This window comes from Patagioenas fasciata, chromosome 3 (genome assembly GCF_037038585.1).
Source record: "Patagioenas fasciata isolate bPatFas1 chromosome 3, bPatFas1.hap1, whole genome shotgun sequence".
NCBI classification, from domain to species: Eukaryota; Metazoa; Chordata; class Aves; order Columbiformes; family Columbidae; genus Patagioenas; species Patagioenas fasciata.
The window spans coordinates 6,088,497-6,110,105 of record NC_092522.1 but is presented as its reverse complement, the minus strand read 5'-3'; the positions used below and the strand labels follow the sequence as shown (position 1 = coordinate 6,110,105).

Sequence of the window (21,609 nt, the reverse complement as noted above, 5' to 3'; positions counted from 1 at the left end):
GTGTGTGTTCCCAAATATTCTGCTTACTCAGTCACAATATAGGAACAGAGTCATCTCTTATTTCTCAGAACTTGATGTAAGCTGTTATAAAATTTCTGAAATGCTTTATTTATCAAAAAAAGCTTTATACATACAGTGAGCAAGAGGAGACAGAGACACCATTGACCTGGGAATGTATAGACTGAATAACTTCATTAAAAAGTAGTATGAACTTCATGAACCATTTCTGTGATGGTTTCCTTTATTTGTTTGGTGTCACGATCTACGTGGCTTAAGGGATTTTACCTGTAACATCTGCAATTAGACTGATTCACGTACATACTTTCAGGTCTGAAAAAAAGCTCAAAAAATTCAGATCACACCATTCTAGGTCTTAGCACATAAGCTGAAGACAACAGTGGCCTCCAATCCAACTTCTTCCTTACTTAAAAAAAGCTTTATGCTGTGGCCTCAGTTTTGATCTGGTAAGCACCTATGGATCTTAGCTTTTTCAAGCTTTGCAGCCAAGGCCATAAACCATGATATTCCTCAGGATGCAATGTTGGGTTTCCTTCTTCCCTTTTGAAAATGTTAATTTGAGCAGGAACTAAATGCCTTAGAAGTTAATTGCTAAGGCAAAAAACCTCCATAGCTCACCAGGTATGCAGGCTGATATATTCCTATGACATTTCACTCATCTCTCCCTTGTTCTCCCTTTGTGAAATCAGCACCCTTCAGCACTCCCCAATTAAATTAGACCTGATGATGTCCTAGTGTGACACTGAAGAGAACACAAATGCTCCAGGCTCAGGATGTCCCTCTCCTGCTGAGGAGGAGACCCTAAAAAGCACGTGGTGGGTATACTGGGTGTTGGAAGCCCAAACTCTGCCTCCTCATTTTCCACACAGGTTTTCAAACTTTCCCTAATCTTCATTTCTGCAAATATTTTTCTCAAACAAACTCCAGCTCGGGGGTGTGTGTGAAATGATGATATAATATATTTCACTAACACCTGTGAAAATTTTACAGATGACACTGGAAAGAAACCAAGTATTTCTTAGATGATATGAAGAGTTTCTATCTCCACATTTTTCCAGCAGTGGTAGGGCTCTTATTTTTGTACCACCCATCTAGATTTTAAGAAGATCGAGTTCAACATTTTATAATATTTTAAAGAAAAAAGTAAATGAAAGCTTCAATTCTCCTACAAAAGAGCATTAGTTACAAGTGAGAAGCACTGCCACCCAAACCATGGAGAGGAGAGAAGTGTTACCACCGGGACCCTTCCTACTGATCTCCCAAAGCAACTTGCACTCTCCAGACAAATAACATGTGATGAGATAAGAACTAATTTCACAATCACCTACATATTTTATATGGAGTCATAATTAGCTGCAGCATATATATACTTCAATTTAAAACAGCTATGAATAAATAGACTAAATGCCAGGGACTGCCATCTGCTCCCTAAGCCATAATTAACTGCCTGATTATGAAATACATATATATTTATCTAATTAGTTTTAATAGCTCTGCCTTTGCTGGCACTGTACCAAAAATAAGGTGAAGCAGCAGGTCCTACTGCTTGATGGAGAGAGGCTGGAGATGTGATCAGCTCTGATGAAGAGCCAGCATGGCCCTGCTGGGGGTGCAAGAAGGATTTGAAGGGGCACCCAAAACAGGAAGCTGCTGCCCACCAGAAGGTTTTGTGAGACAAATGCCAAGGGCATTGCTGAGCCAGCCCCTCTCTGCCTGTCCCAGCATAGGGCATGATGCAAAGCTTGTCCTGGATCTCAGACAAAACTTGTGGTATTGGGGTGATGATTAAATGTTGAGAAACCAGGAGAATGGATGTGCAGACAGGCATAGCTGTGCCCCACCACACATGGACACCAACCAAGTGGTGCTGCTTGATGTAACTTGAGATCACTGATTATTCAAGCCCATATAATACTATTGTAGACACAGTCCAGAAAGACATAAAGGAGATTGGGATACTTACCTATTTAATTCAGAAAAAAAAAAAACTCTTAATACATATTTTTTCCCCTGTTCTCTCTGCAGCATAGCCAGCGTTGCATCTGCTATTAATTTCAGAGTAAGTAGCATTAATGCCTTACCACAGTACAGATTTTGTCATAAATTCCACATTTTGATTGCAACTCAGACACTTTCTGCAGGATAAATGCGTTTAGGGCCAGATTTTAGAAGTATTTCAGATGCCAAAAGGTATTTTCGACATCGATTTCCACAGAAGCTCAGAATCTAAATGCATCAAAATCCAGTTGTTCAGCCCAACCCAGCTGAATCACTCACTGAGTTTCCAAGGGCTACAGGCCAGCTGAATTTCAGCATTAGATTAGGAAACACTATCATCATGGTGATCTGAGACAGCTCATACCAGCCTACACATGGGAAGTCTCCACTGAAAGGAGAGATGCCCCACAGCTTCCTGCATGTGATTTTGCAGGGTTGGATCCCATCTGTCAGATCCTCTCCTGTGTACCAACAATCTATCTTTTATGTCTCTGGATGTTTGATATATCTGGGTTTTAAAAGCCTGTGCTTCCATCCTGGAAGTAGTGAGGTCCATCCATGAATTAGGAATTTAACACAAAGCCCCTAGGATGCACTGCTGGGGCTCTGTGCTCAAACCGGATCTTTAGCAACTGGAGTTAATTCCTACAGGAAATACCAGTTACTACATGCTGTACCAAGCTGCTCTAGCAGCTCCCAGACTTGCCGTAGCCCCCTTTGACCATGGCTGGGAGCTCTGCCCAAACCTGCTTCACCCCCAAGGGTTACAAGCTGCCTCCTTTGCACTACCACGCCAATGCCACTGGGAACCATTGGCTCCTCCTGTGTCATTTATACGAGAGGAGAGTCCGTCAACCCAGGCAATGATTCCACCAAATTCATCAAAGCCCGGTAAATGAAGCGTGACAGACTCATTGTCACTTGATGCTGGCGGTGGTGCCAGATGACAGCAGCGACACTGCTGCGACTATGCCACAGCAGAGCAGGTACATTCATTCAGTGACACATATGCCTGTCTATTTTTCAGCTCTCTCTGCCATCTCCCCAGATAACAAGCTATGGATTGAGGGGTTTAAAAAAAAAAAAAAGTATGTCCTCAGAAGTGCCTTTATTTCAGCAGATGGGGTGAAACCCCCGAGCCCACAGAGCCCACACAGCCGTGTCTTTGCATGTTGCTGAAGTTGGAAAAACTGACTGCAGTTCCCTCGCTTTTCTGAGGAACTGCAGGCCCCTTGCAAGTCTGGATTAAATATTATTGCTCCGATGTTATAATTATCTACTGTATAAAGCTGGCTATATTGCAAATGATGAGTGGGAGGAGATGGAGATCACAGCTCTTTTTTGGAGGAGATGAGAGAATGTAATTTTTCAAATGGGACCAATAAAATTAGTAAGTCTTCTACAGAGCCTGTTTGTTGAATGCTGCTCGCAGCCTCTCTGAGCCTCCTACCAAGACAATAACTGCTGGAATAACAGAATACGAATTTCTGATGTTCCAGTAAATAACCTAGGACAGGCTTAATTCTCACCTCTCTTGGAGAACCCACCAACAGCAAGCTGAGTAAGACTTTTTTATCCCATAAGATTAAGACATGCAACAAGTTAAAAAAATAATTACAGAAAACCCACGCCATTACCTCAGGCCCGTGTCTCTGTTGAGAAACATGCAGGGCCCTGTTCCTCCAGCCACAGGCATCCTGCTCCTCATTCTTATCTTTATTCATGAAATTAGGATCCCATTCTGTAAGACTGTTCACTAAAGCAGCTTTACTACTCTAATAGCTTGGCTTCTGTGAGCCCTTACATCTGACTCCTGATGGCCTCTCTCCAGAAAAGCACTTAAGTATATCCCTCTGTAGTCAAGGGAACATCCTCTATGTGACTTCACAGGGACTTCTCAGGCATCAGGATTCTCGAGTGCCCTGTTGAACCGGGGCCTCTGACTTATCTGTCCAATTAAGAGCCTTGGACTACTTAATTATTAGCAAAATCGGGCACATATTTTATACCCTTTGTTGAAGAAATTTTGCATGTTCTGTGAAAACAATTGTCACCATTTTCTTCATATATATATATATACACACACATATATCAATTAATAAACCAATCCCCTTTTTCAGAACCCCCTGGCCCCATGATGTCAAAGGTTTTGGCTTATCAGGATCAGATACACTGGGGTTTCACCCCTCTCTTGGTATTAGAGGGGGATGTTGAAGTCATAGGACCACCCTTCACAATCATCTTGGATAACAAGATCGAAGCAAACAACTCAGATGGAACAAGAAGGACCATTTTTCCCTGCTGTTAATTTACATTTTGTCATGGATTTCAATTATGCTGGCCACTGAAGCACACAGAATTCACATGCTTCTTGCTGCTCCCTCTATAAACAAGCAGAGCCAAAGCTGTATGTTCCTGTGATCCCAATAGCCAAGCTTTTGCAGAACAATGTAAAATGTTCGGGCTTCCTTTACACGCCCTGGCACTGAGTCACTTTGCTTTCTCTGCCAGATTGGATGGACTCCTCTCCTCTGCCTCCTCATCTTGCCCCGTGACCTGCGAGCAACCATCTGCCTTACGAAGCCACATTACGTTTAGCAGGGACACAAACTACTCAGAGTGCCAACCAGTGTTAAGACATTCCCGTTTGCCTGTTTTGAAGCAGATCTGAATGTACATTTCCCGAGGAAGAGCAACCAACCCTCCATCTCATCACACACCTCAAATAAAGGCCCAACTTCCTCCTAGACTTGAGATTTTTACTGTAATCCACCTCTAAGCTTCATTTTCACATTCTCCAGGCTTCTCTAACTGGAAAAGCCCAGAGAGAGTAGAAGCACTGACATTTAGGTGACCAGAGTAATGACAAGCTAACGATACATTAATTACGACAGACTATGAGCTTTTCCATGCTCAGAAAGAGCCCACTATGAAGACAAGAGCAAATGGCTTTTCCCCCTGGTTTGCTGAAAGCACAGCAATGCTGCACAGAGCAAACATCCAGCTCCCCAGCCACAGGCTGGCCCTGCAGTCAGTTTCATTTTTTACCTCCTTAATCTGGAGTCCAGCTTCTTGACAGCGGGCAACGAGTGTCTAAGTGCTCTCAGAGAGCTCTCCTAGCAAGGGTTTTTCCTTGGACAAAAAGTTGGATGACAGTGTGATGCCTTTACCTGTCAGCATCCCTGACACCAACCACTTTTCTCATTGATCGAGCACTTAACCAGCAAAGCTTAACCAGGGGCCAGACAGCTCTGATCTATTTACAGGGGGCATTGCAATACAGCTTAGTAAAAAGTACTCAACTCTAAGTTTCTCTGGAGCTGTGGAATAAGTTTGGTGCAATCTTTTATCCGTCAAACCTATTAATGAGCCACAGTTAGAGCTAAGATGTTCTCTGGAGCAAGACTGCCAAACCATCACAGCTTGAAGCCGCATGGACACAAGGACATCACGCAACATGCTACAGACAGCAGAGTCTTGCCAGGAAACTATGGTTATTCCAAAAACACTGGGATAAAGGGTAAAATTAGGAAAGATAGACTAAAATTTGTTGCTCTTCCTCCACAGTCACAAAAAGCTCTCACTTACACAAGGGAAGGAGTGAGTAGGTACAGCAGCCTTGGTGCTATTAAAGCTCAACAACACACAAGTTTCTTTTAGACGCTTGTAAAGTGGTTCAAGGCTTGGGAGGAGGAAGGGGAAAGTGTATTTGATGATGGCAGGGGCAGAGATGTCAGTGGGAAGCCACATGCCCTACTGCTGAGCAAGTCCATCAGTACTGCCGCCACAAAAAAACTGGTAGCAGCAGCAAGAATTAGCTGAGATTTCTGTCTGTAGCCAGTGAAAAGCTTTGCCCCAAGAAAAAGATTGGGCCCAATGTACAGGGAGAACTTATTTTGCAGAATTGCAGCTCTTAGCTTTTCTTCCCTCTTCAATTGGTCTCCCTCTGTGCTGTGCTGAGCATATGCCTCTATGCTCAGCTGTTATTAATTCTGTGAAGATGTTAGGAACCCATTCACATGGGAAATGGTGAAAGCACATCCACATCATCGTCGTCATCTAAGTTCAGGAACATGGGGGCAGCGGGGGAACAAAACAAACCAAACCAAACAAAAACCAAAACACAAAAACCCAAACAAAACCAAAGCAAAACCACAACAAAATGCATCCAAATAAGAGCGTTTGAAAAAATTCCAAGTCCTCACTCTAACCAGATTCACACATATCAAACCAAGAGCTAGTTTACTGCAAAGTTTGGATTTTGTATTTTCATTATCCAATAAAAGAAGAGGCAAAAAAACAGGCTGTGGAACCTCAGCACTAGGTAAGTGGCAGCCTGGAATAAGTCACCTTCATTCAGCAGGCCAGTTACCTTCTTCTCCAAAGGGAAAGAAAGTCTTGACATCTTTTGAAGGGCAGAGCATGCTGCAGATAACAACCTTCCTATTTATAGTAGAGAGCAGGCCAAGGTAGATGCGTGCCTTTGGTTGCCCGATGTTTTTCTGCATAGCGATGGAAATTAAAGGAATTAGACAGGCTTCTTTTATGCGTTTCATCTGCAGACAGCTAAAGGAGTTTGCTAATTCAGTCAAAAAGCACCATTCATGCATGCTAGTTTGTGCATTGAGTTTCTATCAAGTTATAACATGTTCCTTTCCATAGTTAAGGTATTGCAGCAATCTAACAAAAAAAAAGAATTGTATCAGTTCTCAAACAACATCTGTTTGATATTTATCTTTGGACCACTGCAACTTGCTTATCCTAAATTCATGGAAACAGCGAATAACTCCCTAGATACAGCTGACAAAGTGATGAGCAACATCTCCCTCCACAACAGTAACAATGTATTTTGCTAAGCTGGGAACATCAAGTCAGGGCTTTTAATACCAGTATTTGAGTGGTGTTAGAAGCCAAGGTCTTTCTCAAACATCAAAAAAGTCAGGAGCTGCAGGATTCATGCCCTTCCTGCTCCTGTGTGGCAGACAGGCAGGTTGTATATTTTAAAAGCCAGAGTCTCTTTTGTTCTTATATAATTAAATTTGTTTCTCTAGACAAGTTATTATTAAAATAAGTTCTCCATAGAATTTGAACAGGACTGGAGACAATTTCAGGAAAAGCACAGCATTCATGTTGGGTGTAGAAAGGGCACAGCATGTAAAGCAGCCATCTGCAGTTATCTCCTCACAAAATCTATAAACTGAGGGACTGTATTTTAGAAAAGAATTGTTTGAGATAGGGTCACACCTCAGGAACTCAGTGGTTTTACTCATAAGGATCCAGTTGTGTTATTTTTTTTCCCCAGAGTGGATTTTGTACAGAAATCCTGTTGTTTCACACAAGAAAAGGCATGTTTGTAAAAACATTCAAAAATCTCCTAACAATACTAAAGTGTTTAGTCTTTGAAACAGTAAAAGAGGATAGATTCCTAGTTCCTGCTGGTCGGTTGTGCTCGCTGTCCCAAAACTCAGCTCATGGTTATGTAGGAACACTGCTGAGCCTGCTGCAAGGGCAGCCATGGGGACAGTGCTGGGGCCTTCTTGTCCTCCCCAACACAGATAACCTGGCAGTCTCCAGATCTAGTGGAAAGCTTCCCAGTCACATGGGTTTCTCCTCTGAAAAAGTGCACTCAATAGAAATAACCTCTGGGAAATAATTGTGGAATTTATTTCATTGGAGTCACTTTAATCTTGATATCAAAACAATCTGGTGGAGTAAGAAAAAGCTACAATAAATTGAAAACAAAGCAGGTTTTGCCTTTGCAAAACCTCATCGTTTTCATCTTTGTTTGCCTTACTTCAGGGTAAAATAGAAGGTCAACATCTATGCATTTTTTCAAGGAAAGAAACTCTTTTCTCAGCCCTCTCTTAATGCCATCACATTCCCAAAGCTACAGGTTAAATGAAGTTCAGTGACCTGTGTAATCAGAAGGTATAACTTACAAAACTCACTGCATCCTGAAACGCAGAGCCTGATTCCTCTCTGCCACCAAGACAAGTGCCATTTCACATCTCTGCTTGCCTGTAGAAATAGCTACATTCTCTCAGCCCCACTGAAGCAGCAGCCTGTCTTCCTCCCAAACCTCATGCAAAGGTGGAGGGATTGTTCCTTTGGGTCTGGAGAGGGGTGACTCCAAAATGCCCCTCATCAGTCCACACTAGCTTTGTCACTGTAGCCCAGGTTTCCTGGCCTGGGCCCTAATAACTTGGACAAAACAACTACACAATCCACAGGGTCCAAAGCACCGAGAGAGAAGATTTGAACATGATGCAACCTCCAGTCCAGAAAGCCCTGGCCTACCAGAAGCATGGAGAGCACACACCAGTACACACACCTTACTTCTCCCATTGTCAGCGTCAGGTGTGGAAGAAAGGTGAAAAAAAAAGGTGGGGAAAAGTAGTTATTTTGGGAAGCACAGCTTGCATTTTGCCTAGGGTCCTCCAGCAGCATGTGCTGTTCACAAGGAGCAGCTTTGCCAAGAGACAGCTGAGTGAGCTCCTAAACACTGCAGCCCTCCCCAGTCAGGACAGCTGGACAGTTAAATTTTCTACACAAATCATTCCCATGTGTACTATGCTGACTTGCAGTTGAAGACAAGTAGTTGTGTGATTTCCTGCTGTCTCGCAGAGGCTGGTGAGGGCAAAGAGAGCACTCAGCACATCTGATGTAGGCAAAGAATGCTGAGCCCAGCCCGCGAACAGCTCCCAGTTGGCCCAAAGCTGGACCGCTTGAAACCTCAGTTGTGGAAGGTGATATCTTAAACTGCTTCCAAAAGCAAAGATCCCGCTCAGCACAGAAATCCAGCATACAGCGTCTCTGAGCTGCACCCAGTTGTGAAAGACGGGTCCAAGCAGCTTGTGCATTTCTGTCCTTGCAAGTCTGCAGCTGGCAGAACTGGAGGCAAAAGCAGCCTTTCATTTGTAACATGAGATCTTCCTACAATGCTCTCAAGCGTTACGGTTCCCAAGAGGTGTGGTAACGTACCTCCTCTAAACATACACAAATGCAGTATGTTGTTTTTCACATAAATGGCAAACACAAGACAGATCCATTAACTCCTGTTCTTTTAAACATCCTCAAGACCAAAATGAAGCCCTACCATTCCTTTAAAGGACAAATGTACCGTCTCCACAAGCACTTGCTCCAAGTTGCAGCGATCTGGCAACACACACCTTGCATGGGAATCCCCCTGCTGGAGTGAGCTCTTGTTGTGGGTTCCGTTAGCAGCACACAACACCCACAAATAATCCCCTTTAAGAGTACCAAGGTCACCAATGCGAAGTTTCAAAAGAAACACAACGCCAGAATTCTGACTGGCCACTCGAACCCTGTAGTGTTTAGTTACATTGGTGATTACATCCCAGCAAGGACATGCCTGCACCTGCATCTTCCACCCCAGTTTTTCCCCTGCAGGTGCAGCAGGATCAGGCAACACCATCCAGCTCCTGTTGCTCCCCCTGTCCAGCCCTTTGGGACAACCCATGTTTCCATCTTCTACACTCACCCTCAGACTGGTTCCTCCTCCTCACCCAGGCAAGGGGAAAATAGATACCTCTTACTACCAGTTAACTACATAGACAAACTACGCTCTCTTGCCCTTATCTTGCTCCCTGAGACAGAGAGGACATCTCCACAGAGCTCAGCCCAAGGCAGATTACAGGCATGGAAAATGCCAGGTCCGACATGGAGAGCTATAACCAGCAGTGAGGTCCAGAGCAGGGGCAGGTAATTCCCACCTAAGTCAGGCAGTATCAAGTTTAGTTATTTCTCATATGACATGAAAAATATAGGAAGGAAATTTGCTTTTTTGACCAAACTTTGTCATTGTGCAGTTAGAGAGCACCAAATTGAATTTTACAATGTTGTTATGAGAAAAGTTTTTTTAAAAAAAATAAATATTTGAGTAGATTTAGACAGAGGCAGATTTTAATTTTCCCTGGGCCAGCTCGCTCACTCCTCAGAGTCAATGTAGATGAAAAGAATTATTTATAAGCTTTAACGAGGATATTGATTTGCAAGGTCCTTTTTACTCATGCGAGCGGGGAGGGAGGCGATGGGGAAAGGAGCCCTGCGGGCTGCAGCCAGAGCCTTGTTTAGAGGTTCTAAACCTTGGCAGGGCACAGAGAACCCCTGCTGGCACAGGGAAGGTGCACAATGCAGCCAGCCCGGGCAGCGGTCTCGCCTCTCCCAGCAAGGATAGACATCAGTGTTTCCAAACAACTCGCTGTCTAATTTGTACTTATGCAAAAGAGCCGTCCCATAACACAAATCATCAAGCAATTAACATGCAACACTTCAGTGAGACTCTCCGTTGCTTGTTGTTGAACTATCTTCAATGCCATTAATGAGAGCTAATTAAATCAATCAAGTCACCACCGTACTCAAACACGACTGCAGTTACTGAACCTGTATCAGATCAGGAGCGTTTTCTCAGGCACTGTAAATATCAAGATGCACATTTATCATGCTGTCCTTCCAGCATACATCTGTTCTCGCTGCTGCGTGTTTCATTTATCACATGTTGTCACCGTCCCTACCCCCAATACATCTATGCGTCGATTAATCCTTCCCTGTGAGGCTCAAGTGCATTGTACTGAATAATTCTCTATCTTAATATTTATCCATGAGCTCTCCTTATAGGGGAGCAGCAACCTTCAGCCACGTCCCCTAAATTACGTGACTGTGACCATAACCTCTCAGTTTCTGTATTGTGAGTTATTAAAACCTCAAACCACCTCGGTGCACTCGGATATTTTTTAAGGGGAGCGAGGAAGGTTTCCACTCCTTTCTCCCCTGTCCCAGGGCTTGGCAGGAGATTTGCAGAGCAGTTCAGCAAAATAAGCTTTTCTGAGAAGTGTTTCCAGGAAAACCCTTGAAGTGAGTAATTGCCATGGACCTTCAAAATGCTTTTTGTAATTGATCAGTATTCAAATAACAGATTTATCTCAACATTTGCAGTATTAGGGAAAGGCATTTCTGCTATACCACCAGCTCATGTGCCTACCGCTCTGTTACCATGAGCATGCAGGGGAATTACAGTATTTTTCTAAGCAGGAGCTCATTATAACATTCGGTCTCTATTTATGTTTCCACTCTGTCTGTCTAACTCTTCTTTTTATTTACAAATCAGCTATATTAATGTGCTTTAATTTCAACACTGGTTGTTTATTTTACAGTAAAATCGGTTGGCAAAGGGAAAAAAAACCATCCTAACAGAGAGCAGCACCAGCTCTACCACCATATATGTGTTTGTCTTTACTCAATAGTAGACTTAAAATTAGTGTTTTTTTTTACTTCAAACATACCTGATGGCAGTTTTAATTTTAAAAATACTGATCCACAGGTCAGAGAGGGAACAGGTAATAATGCAGCACTGATTTTTTTGTGGGGCAAAGTCTCTGCACATATTCTGGGCAGAAGAACATGTGGGAAACAGGCAGGAGCCCATGCATAGAAATGGGGTCCCTATGAAGAGCCACACCAAGAACCCAGAGGGAGTTGCAACTAAATCCTAGACCAAAACACCAAACAAAAGCAGTTAGAAAAATAGGACCTTATTAGAGCCAGCAGTAGCAAGTCACAAGCCAGAATTTAATGCTCTTTATTCCAAGTGTGACTCAGGAAGGGGTGTAATCACCTAGATGAATTTACTGGTGTTTTTGTCCTGGCTCTGCAGCCATACAAGAAATAACAGGCCCATAATGCTTGTGCCTTGATTTCTCTGAACTTGGTGCCCTGGGGGAAAAGCAGAGCAATGTGATGAACAGGGAATCAGTTCTTTTCCCTCTTGTGTAAAAGGCTTTCACAGCCTCATCTGAAGACTGCTAAAGACACACTAGGAATAATAACTCGGGTCACTGTTATTAACTATAAGGGCAGCATGTAAGCTCCCAGCAGATATTAATGCTGGGGGGTCCCTTTCCACCCATCATCCAGCTGTAGAAGGACACAAGAAGTAAAACCAAGGCTTTCTGATGGCAGAAGAGATGACAGCATATCATTAGGCATCACTATATTCAAAGGAAGCAGCGTTTTCAGTCTCCATGACCTCTCTGAGTACAAAGAACAAGAGTTTCTTTCCTTCCTTCCCCCAAACCAAATTTCTTCTACCACTGAGCAAGAGAGTTAGAAGTGCTGGAGAAGCAGAGCACATACCTGCTTCGCACAGAGCAGCAGCTAACTCAGCAACAGGAAAATGTTCAGGAGAGCTGATGATGAAATAGAAAACTCTCAAAAGGCAGAAAAAACAATATATTTGCAATATTGGGTTATTCTGGGTTTTGCATTTTGTTGCCATCCTCCTCCCAATATCTGAAAACTTTCTTTTTTTTCCCCAATCTTCTATCGTGAAAGTTAAAAAGGGAAAAAAATCTCACCCCTTGCAGTGATAATCAGAGACATGGTGTCCAAAACCCATCACACATGGTGCTACATCTCACAGACAAACTTCAGTCTTGAACCCTCACCACATGAGTGAGCAAATCAAGCTCTAACACAAGTTCCCCCTAAACCTTTGTGTCCTGCTGCAGCAATTTTAAGACCATAGCAGACTTGTTTATCACATAAATACATTTGACTGCACAGGTCTCTCCAACTTCAGTGAGGATCAATGAAATTCTTTCCTTAGAGGAAAGAGTCTGACAGAATTCTTGGTTTAATCCACCTAATATCATTTAGTCAAGTAAATTCATGTGACTAAAAGCATTCTGACAGTTAAAGGCATTTCATCAGGCACATATATATAATTCTGGTGACAAAATGATTTTTGTCAACAAAATACTGCCTGGCACATGTACAGAAGTTTGTTTAGCAGTGAGCGAGTACACAGTAAAGGCAGGAATCAGATCCCATAGATTACACTGTTATAAAGAGACAAGAAGGAGAGAGAAATTATCAGTTTGGTGCCAGACTGTGGGAAGCAGTTTATATGAAAGGAAAGGGAGTTTATAAGGCAACATCAGCTTCCTATGGGCCGTTAGCATAAATCAAATCATCGACAGAGAGTCACGGTCACACTGCATGGGTGTTTCGTTTCCTATTTTGCTTTTGATCCTACAGTCAGTAGATCTGTTTAATGTGTTAATTGCAAACTCCTCTGGTCTTTATCCAACATTTCTTCTGTTTATTGGTGTGTCTGGCATCAGAAACATGCAAATAAGGCGACCAAATTATTTTGCCTTTAGTGTATCGTCGTGCCTTCATCTGCTCTGCTTTGAAAAAGCACCAGAGGCTGAACCTCAGCCCCGAGTCTGCAAACCCACAGATACTGCTGGCCCACAAGTGAAACCCTACTCAGCTCTGTGCACGGTATCCAACAGCCATGGGAGAACAATTGCAGCCCCCACCAGGCTGGACCCCCAGAGAAGGACAAACAGAGAGGTGCACGGGGCAGCAGCTCCGCCAGCCTGGCTCACGACTTTCCCAAAGCAGTGTTTGCAGTTCAGGCTCTCACCCTGAAGTGCAGTCACTGAAGGGACTGAGTTACTCTTCTGATCAACTTTAACAAGGTGCTTTGTTATGTCAGAGCCTAAATCACACCCTAAGAACAGAGAAGGCATTGATACCACCTCAAAGTACTCAAGTGATGCTGCTGTTGGGGGAAAAGGGTTACAAAGATGATGAGGGGTCTGGAGCATCTTTCTTCTGAGGAAAGACTGACAGAGCTGGGCCTGTTCAGCCTGGAGAAGAGAAGCTGAGAGGAGATCTCATCAGTGTTTATAAATATCTCAAGGGTGGGTGTCAAGAGGAGGGACCAGATTCTTTTCAGTGGTGCCCAATGACAGGATGAGGGGCAATGGGCACAGAATGAAACACAGGAGGTTCCATCAGAATATGAGGAGAAACTTCTCTACTTTGCTGTGCCAGAGCCCTGGACCAGGCTGTCCAGAGAGGCTGTGGAGTCTCCTCCTCTGGAGACATTCAAACCCACCTGGACACATTCCTGTGTGATCTGCTCTGGTGAACCTGCTTTAGCAGGTGGGTTGGACTGGATGATCTCCAGAGGTCCCTTCCAACCCCAACCATTCTGTGAAATGATCAGAATCTGTGCCAATATTAGTGTATTGCAATCATCTAACAGAAAACCTGTCTATTGTAATATTTCACTGGGTTGGTGCATGGCAGTGCTCACATGCTGATAAGTGGCCAGGTTTTAGGCACAGGAGGCAACGGGAAACAAGTTTGGAGGAGGCAAGAAGTGAGAATCACAGGCTGAAGGTCTGTGCCATGGGCAGGTCAGAGAAAGCAGGGAGCTGGGTGCTGTATGAAGTGATTAATGAGTATAGGGAAAAGAAGAAAAAGCAGAGAGGGAGGATACAGCTGCTCAGAGCTAAGGAAGCAGAGCTGCAAGGGGCAACACACGTGGAAGCACGGAAAAGAGTTTCCTACAGGGAAAATGGAGTGCACGCAAATACAAACACACAGAAAGCAGGAGTGAAGTTAACGGCAGAGAACAGACCTATTAAACATCATCTGTCCTCCGGAGATGCTGGCAGACACAGGAAGGAGGAAATCTCAGAGCAGCTTTATTTGTTTGATGGAAGTACTTTTGACTTCCCAGCTGTACAAGAGGTCTAGCAGGAACCCCAAGCTGGGGAGCGGCCATGCAGTGCACGCTGGTGTTTGCACACTCCAGTTAAAGCAAAGCAGCTTGTCCTAAGCCTGCAAGATGGTACGGAAATGTTTGTCTTTCCTGCTTCAAGAGGTCAACAGAACAGCTGGCGAAAGTCTTCCAGCATGCTGAGAAGCAAGAAAAACACTCTTTAGTAGGTCTCAAAACACTATTTGTGACATGAAAGAACATCAAGGTTCCTACAGGAATTACGAGCCCAGTTTTGCCTGTCTCCTGCTGCCAAACAGCTTGCTGTGGCCCCCCAAGCACTTGCCATTTTCTTCTATGCCTTACAGCACCATGCTGCAGTTTTTAAGAGTCACAGACCCATCTCCTCCAGCAAACCCTCTAACTCCTGTTTTATGTTCTTCCCTGCTATAGTAATCTTGAAGCCTTTGAGCTGTACTTACAGTTAAGAGTTCGCAGGAGAAGCTGAAAAGCTCTGATAGGACAAACTTAACCAAAAAGCTGTGATTTTCACACTAGTGCAATTGGAGATGTACATCTGGCAGCAGGGTTTACATGCCCAAGTAATTATTGTCCAGAAGAGAAATTAAATTAGTCTCATCCTTCTCACTCCATGGTAGCACTTGAGCTGAAGCGGTAATAAAGAAAAATCTCATAAAGTAGCCAGTGGTCACCAGAGTAATTTATCTGCTATCGATCTACAGCATGATCTAATGGGCTGAAAAAGCAGGTACAGGAGGCACATTTTGTCCCTCTCTAGGGGAGGGAAGAACTTGCTAAATCTCACCTCATCCCTACAGGCTCTGCTGGCCCTATCCTGCTTCCACCACATCACCGTTGTGGGTCCCCAGCTTGGGCTCTGTGCTTGGATTTCACCCCTAGTGCCCGGGGGAGCTTGGCTGTCCCAAAACCACCAGCCCTGCTCACAAGAGACAAAAGTCCATGGGACTTGTGATAAAGCAAATTTGTTCAATCCCATGCCCAGCTGCTGAACCTGCAAGTCTGCAGGTTTAATCTTAGTCTGCCACAAAACAGGAAGAGGTTTAACTTCCATCAAACAATTTTTGCACGCTCTCCGACCCAAACGTTTGCCTTGGAAAAAGGGTTTGTTCTTATTCCGCTTGCTGACATCTGGATTCTCAACACTAGGAAATGAAAGGTGAAGCCCCACCACAAAACACCTTGAAATCTATTACTATTGTCATCAAAAGGAACTGCAAAATTAAAACCCAAGACCCCTCCCCTCCATCAGTTTTGCCGTCCGCAAGCCCAGCTCTGCCTGAATCATGCAAAAGCCACAAAAAGGAGTTGCATGCACTGAACCATAAATCACAGCTGTCCTGTCTCCCCAGCTTAACACCAAGTGATAAAGATGCCCCAGAGTGTGTATGGCTGCCAGTACTCCCGGTTTGCTGATTGTATACATAAATAAAAACACAATGATCTCATTTGAGTCTCTTAACCAACAAAAACAAGTGCTAGGAGCTCCAGCTAGTCTAGCAAGAGTGACTCAGAGTGATTTTTGATTGAAGTTGACTATTAGTGAATACAATTAAGAAGCCATGTTTCAGCTTAAAGATGAATTGGCCATGCAGCGACAAATTGTGAATGCTTATTGCTGCCACGCTGAGCCAGGTAATCAGGGAATGAAGCTGTAATTGTGGCACCTCTTGTTTTGCTTCTGCTGGAGCGCAGAACGCGAGATTCAATTTAACAAACAATTTACCACACGGCTCATCCCTGCTGGGTGGGAAAGCAAAGCTTGCTGGCAAGGCTCCCTCTCAGTTTTGCTCCTTTTTAAACCTGTTAAAAGCAAAACTGGCACTTGCTTTAACCTTTGCACCAAAGCAGAAAGGAAGAGGAGAAACTGAGGAGCATTGCTGATGCTGTTTTGAGAGCGTATCTCAGGCTTCACCCAGAGATGATACAAAAAACCCGCACAGTGGAAAGGTCCATCATTCTTCTGATGTCTTTTGGGTCTTCGTGAACTTCACTGGAGAAAGCAGAAGGCAGCTGTGCCAGCACGCTGGAGCAGCAAATGTGGATGCACGCAAGTGGGGACAGATTTATATACGCTGAGAATTGCTCTCTCTCCATAGGAGGTTCAAGCTGGAGACCTTGGGTGATCTTTAAGCCAAATGGCTTCTCCCTCCTCCAAAAGGAGGGAAGGATGAACAGAGGAAGAAACTATGTATGGATTTAGGAGCTCCTCAGCAGCCTGCCTCCATCCTGCTGCAAGGGAGGGACTGCAGAGACATGAGGGAGGTCTCAAAACGCTGTTTTACCTGCAGTGAGGAGACAAACATGAGCTCCTTTGCTATAGTCCGCTTATTACAGAGCCTTTGCATCCTTAGTTGTGTATATGAGGCAAGTGCTCTGTGAGGGAAGTCACCTTGTTATGGTGAATCACTAGAAATATAGTGATTTTTATGTGCATTTTACTTTCAACAGTTCCACATCTGTTCAGTGCTAAATTAGAAGCCACAAAACCCCCTCATATTTCAATTTTATATCAGCAAGACTAAGTCCTGGGAAGCATTAAATGCACATAGACACTCTGCATCCTGCTGCTGTTGATGCTTCCTGGGTCTTCTCTTGTTTTTCTCTGGTTAGTTGTTCCAAGGCCAAAGGAGCTGGTGTTTAAAGGACTCCAAAAATATGTTAGTTCCAGAGATTTCCTGGACCAGACTCATAGAGCAGAGCTTTCTTGGCTTCATCTACTTCTGTTTGGGATCTGTCCTTGCCTCCAAGTTTCTAGTCCAGACTCAGCTCCTTCAATAAGGCCGAGTCCACGGACACATTGCAGCCAGCCCTTACACATCCTTCCTGCTTCACTGCCATTAGTGATTCACCTAAACTTATTTAAAACCCCAGATTTCAGGGATTTTATTCTGTTTCTTTAAGGGTAAACTCGTGTTTGCATGTTTTTGCGATCTCAGAACCAACTTGCAAAAGGCTAAGCACGGGTCAAGACCTGATTTCCATTACAGGGTTATCATTCCAAGGCAAAATGATGCCTTTTTATCAGCTCTTACCAAATAACTGCCATTGCACCATGAGGTTAGTTTGTTGCTTTGTTGTCACAGGGCTGATGTAGATATCCTTCACTGGAGGAGCACAATACAATACAGAAAAAATGAAACTTGTTCTTAATTAGCTCTCTCACTGCTAGATAATCTTATTCTTTTAAACAAAGAAGTTTTTCACCTAGTTACATTTAAAGCAACAGAGAATGAACAGCAACACAGTGCTTGAACCCATCCCAAAGCATATATTGAATGTAAAGCTTTGGGGCTGATGAAATAAGAGTTTCAAGGGTGCTGATTTTGGTGTGAAGCCTACACCTTGAGTAGCTCCACAGCTCAAGCCCTAAGCACGATGGACACTGCAGGAGAAGTTGCTGGAGATATTTAGCAGCTGGACAAAGAAAGGGAAAGAAGATGGTTGGTTTGTAATCCCTGCCTGCCCCAACAGCAGGACCTGCTCCCTGGCCAAAGCTTGGCAGCAGTGAGTTTAGGCCACCGAGAAGGAAGGGGACAGATGTGGCATCTCATAACATTTCCTTCTGGCTGCTCCCAGCACCCAACACAGGTGCAGGTTACTAGAAGATATGTCCCAAAAGGTACCTATCCTTGATGCCCCAAGTTAGCTAGATATAGACACTGCAAATCTCTTTGCCTTCTAACACAAGCAGGTCATGTTAACTGCTCTGCTGTATAGCTGGGCAGGGAAATCAGGCAGAGAAAGGTCAAATGCCTCACCTTGCAAACACTTGCATGAATGCTTAATATCTCTCCTGTGAGCAGTCTCAGCAGCTTCAATACAGTTGCAGATATTAAATAAAGAAAAGATCTAACCTGCTTCCTGCCTCCAAGGGGACTTGGGGGAATGTGGGACAGAGATCCCAGTCCCTCACCTGAACCAACCCCCTCCTACAGTGTAACTCCACCACCAAACCTGACATAAACCATAATTTTAGTTATACAAAGACCCAGCAGAGTTGAGTTCCCTCTGGTTTTAACAAACAGAAGGTTACACTCACATTTCTTGGCAAACCACTACCATTACTTCAGGCACCAAACAAAGCAGTTGATACTCTCCAATGCAAGAAACCATCAACTCCACTACCACAAAAGGAAAAATGCCCACCCCAAAACAATAATGTAATAAAAAACATACCAAATTCACCCCCTTCAGGCTTGCTCCCTGCAATATGAGTAGGTCTCTAGGCTCTGCAGAGAAGATACCGCGCTCCTCTCACCCAGAGAAAAACCTGCAAACACCCCAACCCACCACCTGAACCCACTTGAGTCTCCTAACGAGCCAAATTGGGCAGCTCTGAGTCCAATCCCAGCTTCACCTCCCCCAGCCTTGTCCAGCTGGTGGGTGATTTGGGAGCCCCTCCTCCTCATCATTAGTGAGTGGGACACTTGTGTAACCCCAAAAGGTAACACCCCCAAATCAGCCATGTTTCTCAAACACAAACCCTACTGAAGTAGAATTTGCTGGTTTTATCTTCTTGGGACAGGGGACAAAGTTATATAGAAACTGCTATCTATCTGGAAACAAATACATATGTTACTGCACTAAATTAACTCAGCTAAGGAGATGGAAATGAGATCATTTAAAAGCAGAGAGCTCTCCCATATTGTTTCAGCAGAATCATCTTTTTTACACAGCCAAGCAAGGGGCTCATTTGGGGGGAAAACAAACACATCTTTTACGATTATGGCCATTCAAAGCTGTTTCTTGCACTCTAAAATGTCTAACATGAAGGATCAATGGTGTCCTCAGATGATGATTTAATTAAAAACTCCTCCTTTCTTCAAGTTGAGATCCTTGAAACACTCTGAATAGCTGATGGATGATTTGCCGTTTCCTTGCCTGCTTTCTTTTTAGTATTCTTTTTTTTTTTTTTTTACAATTTTAATTGCTGCCATTTGAGGATTATTGATTAACTGTAATTGCTCCCTTTCTCATGCATCTCCCTAGTTATCTCCAGCTATGTGGTCTATGCAAATGATGAAAGCAGAGTGCTTCAGAACTGCAATGGTTTTCCTTGTCTGTTAATGAAAATACAAATAGCTTGATTATGTGTGGCTTTAACTCCTGCGCCTGGACCCTGCAAATTCTCTTTCCTTAAACAAAGCACACTAAAAGCAGCAAAAAACCTTTTTATAATCCAGTTTCTTACTAGAGAGAAACTAGAATGGGAAACTCCTGAGTGCAAAGAGAAATTCTCCTCTGCCTTCCAGGCTGAGCAAAAGGAGAAAAGTAACCGCTTCTCTCTGTTTCTTTGCGTTTCAGGTACATTTAACAGTTCACACGTTTCAAAATACAGGGCCAAATATGCAGAGGGGTGAATCATCTGCCAGAGGCATGAAGCTGCTCTTTGCTGCGGGCTTAAGGTGGGTGCTTTAATTTTAGTCTGAGGATTATGATCCGAGACTACAGTAATTATTGGGAGGCAGCAAATGATCCTGTTAGAGTTGGTCTGATAAGTCCAGTATACTTAAGTGTACAGATAGTGTGATTAAACAACAGAAAAAACCACCCTGCATCATTAATCCCAAAGTGATTATTTTTAGAAGCTGATCATCAGTTAAGTGGGAGTTCATTACCAGGATTTGTCTAGAAATAAGTTTTGGATAGTTGAGTGGCTGCCTGCAACACTTACATAACAAAAATTGTGGAATATAATAGTAGAAATGTAAGAACTAATTTCCTTTAATGTTTTGCCCAGGAACGCCTGTGCCATGACACTGACCTGTAGCCTGGTGAGGAAGCCACCACCACACTCAGCTCTGCTCTGGTGCCACCACTGCAACCAGGTATCATCATGCCACGAGAAACACCTCTTGTCCATGGACCGCATGAGCATCCCACAGCCCTAGGAAAATTGGAGACAAGAAGTTACGGTGGCTGGAGGCTGCAGAAGCTTCAGCATCTGCACCCCGTGATGGGTTCACCAGCTCGGCAAACCTTCGTGTGGTATGACCAGGCAGGCAAGCTGCTTGTAAAGGATACTGCTGGAAATGGAAATTAAAGTGTGGTAGGCAGTGGGGAGACATGTGAAGGGAATCACGGATATCTGATCTGGTTTGAAAAGCCAGTTTGGGTAGGCAGCTAATTGGGAGCCTGGGGAAACAACTTCCCAGGCTACACGCAGCACTTGGAGAGAGGAGCTATAGGTTTTCTGCATGAAGAAGCTGACTGTCAAATTGAGTATCGTATTGATGATAAATGCATTTCATCACCAAATAATATATATATATATAAAAACATACAGCAGAGAAAAAGAAAAACAAAGTATGTGTCAAGCTTCCTGCACCTTTTTTCACTTTTCTAGGGAAAATTTTCTTTCAGTACCCAGGGAGAGAAAGCACAGGTGGGAAAGCTTACACTTAAATAAACACCAGTAGGCTGAAGCAAATCCTTTTCTTCTGTATTTCAGTGAAAAAGAAATTAAATACTGAGACTTATTTAGTAAAAATGTTGGTCAGAAAAATGTTTTTTGTTTTCTACCAATGAGATTTTTATTTTTTTTTTTATATACGTGAAAACAATTCTTACACTTCTGCATTTTGAAGAAGAGGCATGTATTCCATATAAAGAGATGAAGGTTCATCATCAGTTTACTGAGGGGACCTTTGTTATTAAATTCCTGCTCTGCAGTGCACAGTGGACACTCTTCAAGCACATGCTGGGAACTTTAGCTGCCTTCACCCTTGTTTTTTTCTTTAGTCCCACAAAACAAGACTGACATCAAAAGAAGAGAAAAAAAGATTAACAAAGGAATGAAGAGGTTATTCTAGGTACAGAAAACAACCTGAAGAGTTGTCAATGACAGTCATGCATATATTTAAGGGCTGCAGGGACTTAAAGAACTACGAGGGGAGAAACCCCATGTCTTTTGACAATAAAGCAACTTTTGGAAAGTTATAACAGAGCAAAATGTGGCATAGAGATAGAGGGACAAAGAGCAAGGTTGGAAGGAAGCAATAAAAGATTTCACAGGT

General features: G+C 43.5%; 1 long non-coding RNA gene across 3 annotated transcripts in view; it reads right to left on the bottom strand.

Moving 5' to 3' along the window:
- Positions 1 to 21,609, bottom strand: part of LOC136099350 (uncharacterized) — an 87,356-nt gene that overhangs the window by 59,949 nt on the left and 5,798 nt on the right. For 2 of the 3 annotated variants that reach the window (XR_011738084.1, XR_011738085.1), the window contains exons 3-4: positions 21,164 to 21,349; positions 20,358 to 20,480 (exon numbers count right to left, since the gene is read on the bottom strand). This is a non-coding gene — a long non-coding RNA (uncharacterized lncRNA). The remainder of the gene's footprint in view (positions 1 to 20,357; positions 20,481 to 21,163; positions 21,350 to 21,609) is intronic. The other variant, XR_010651075.2, reaches the window with a different exon arrangement.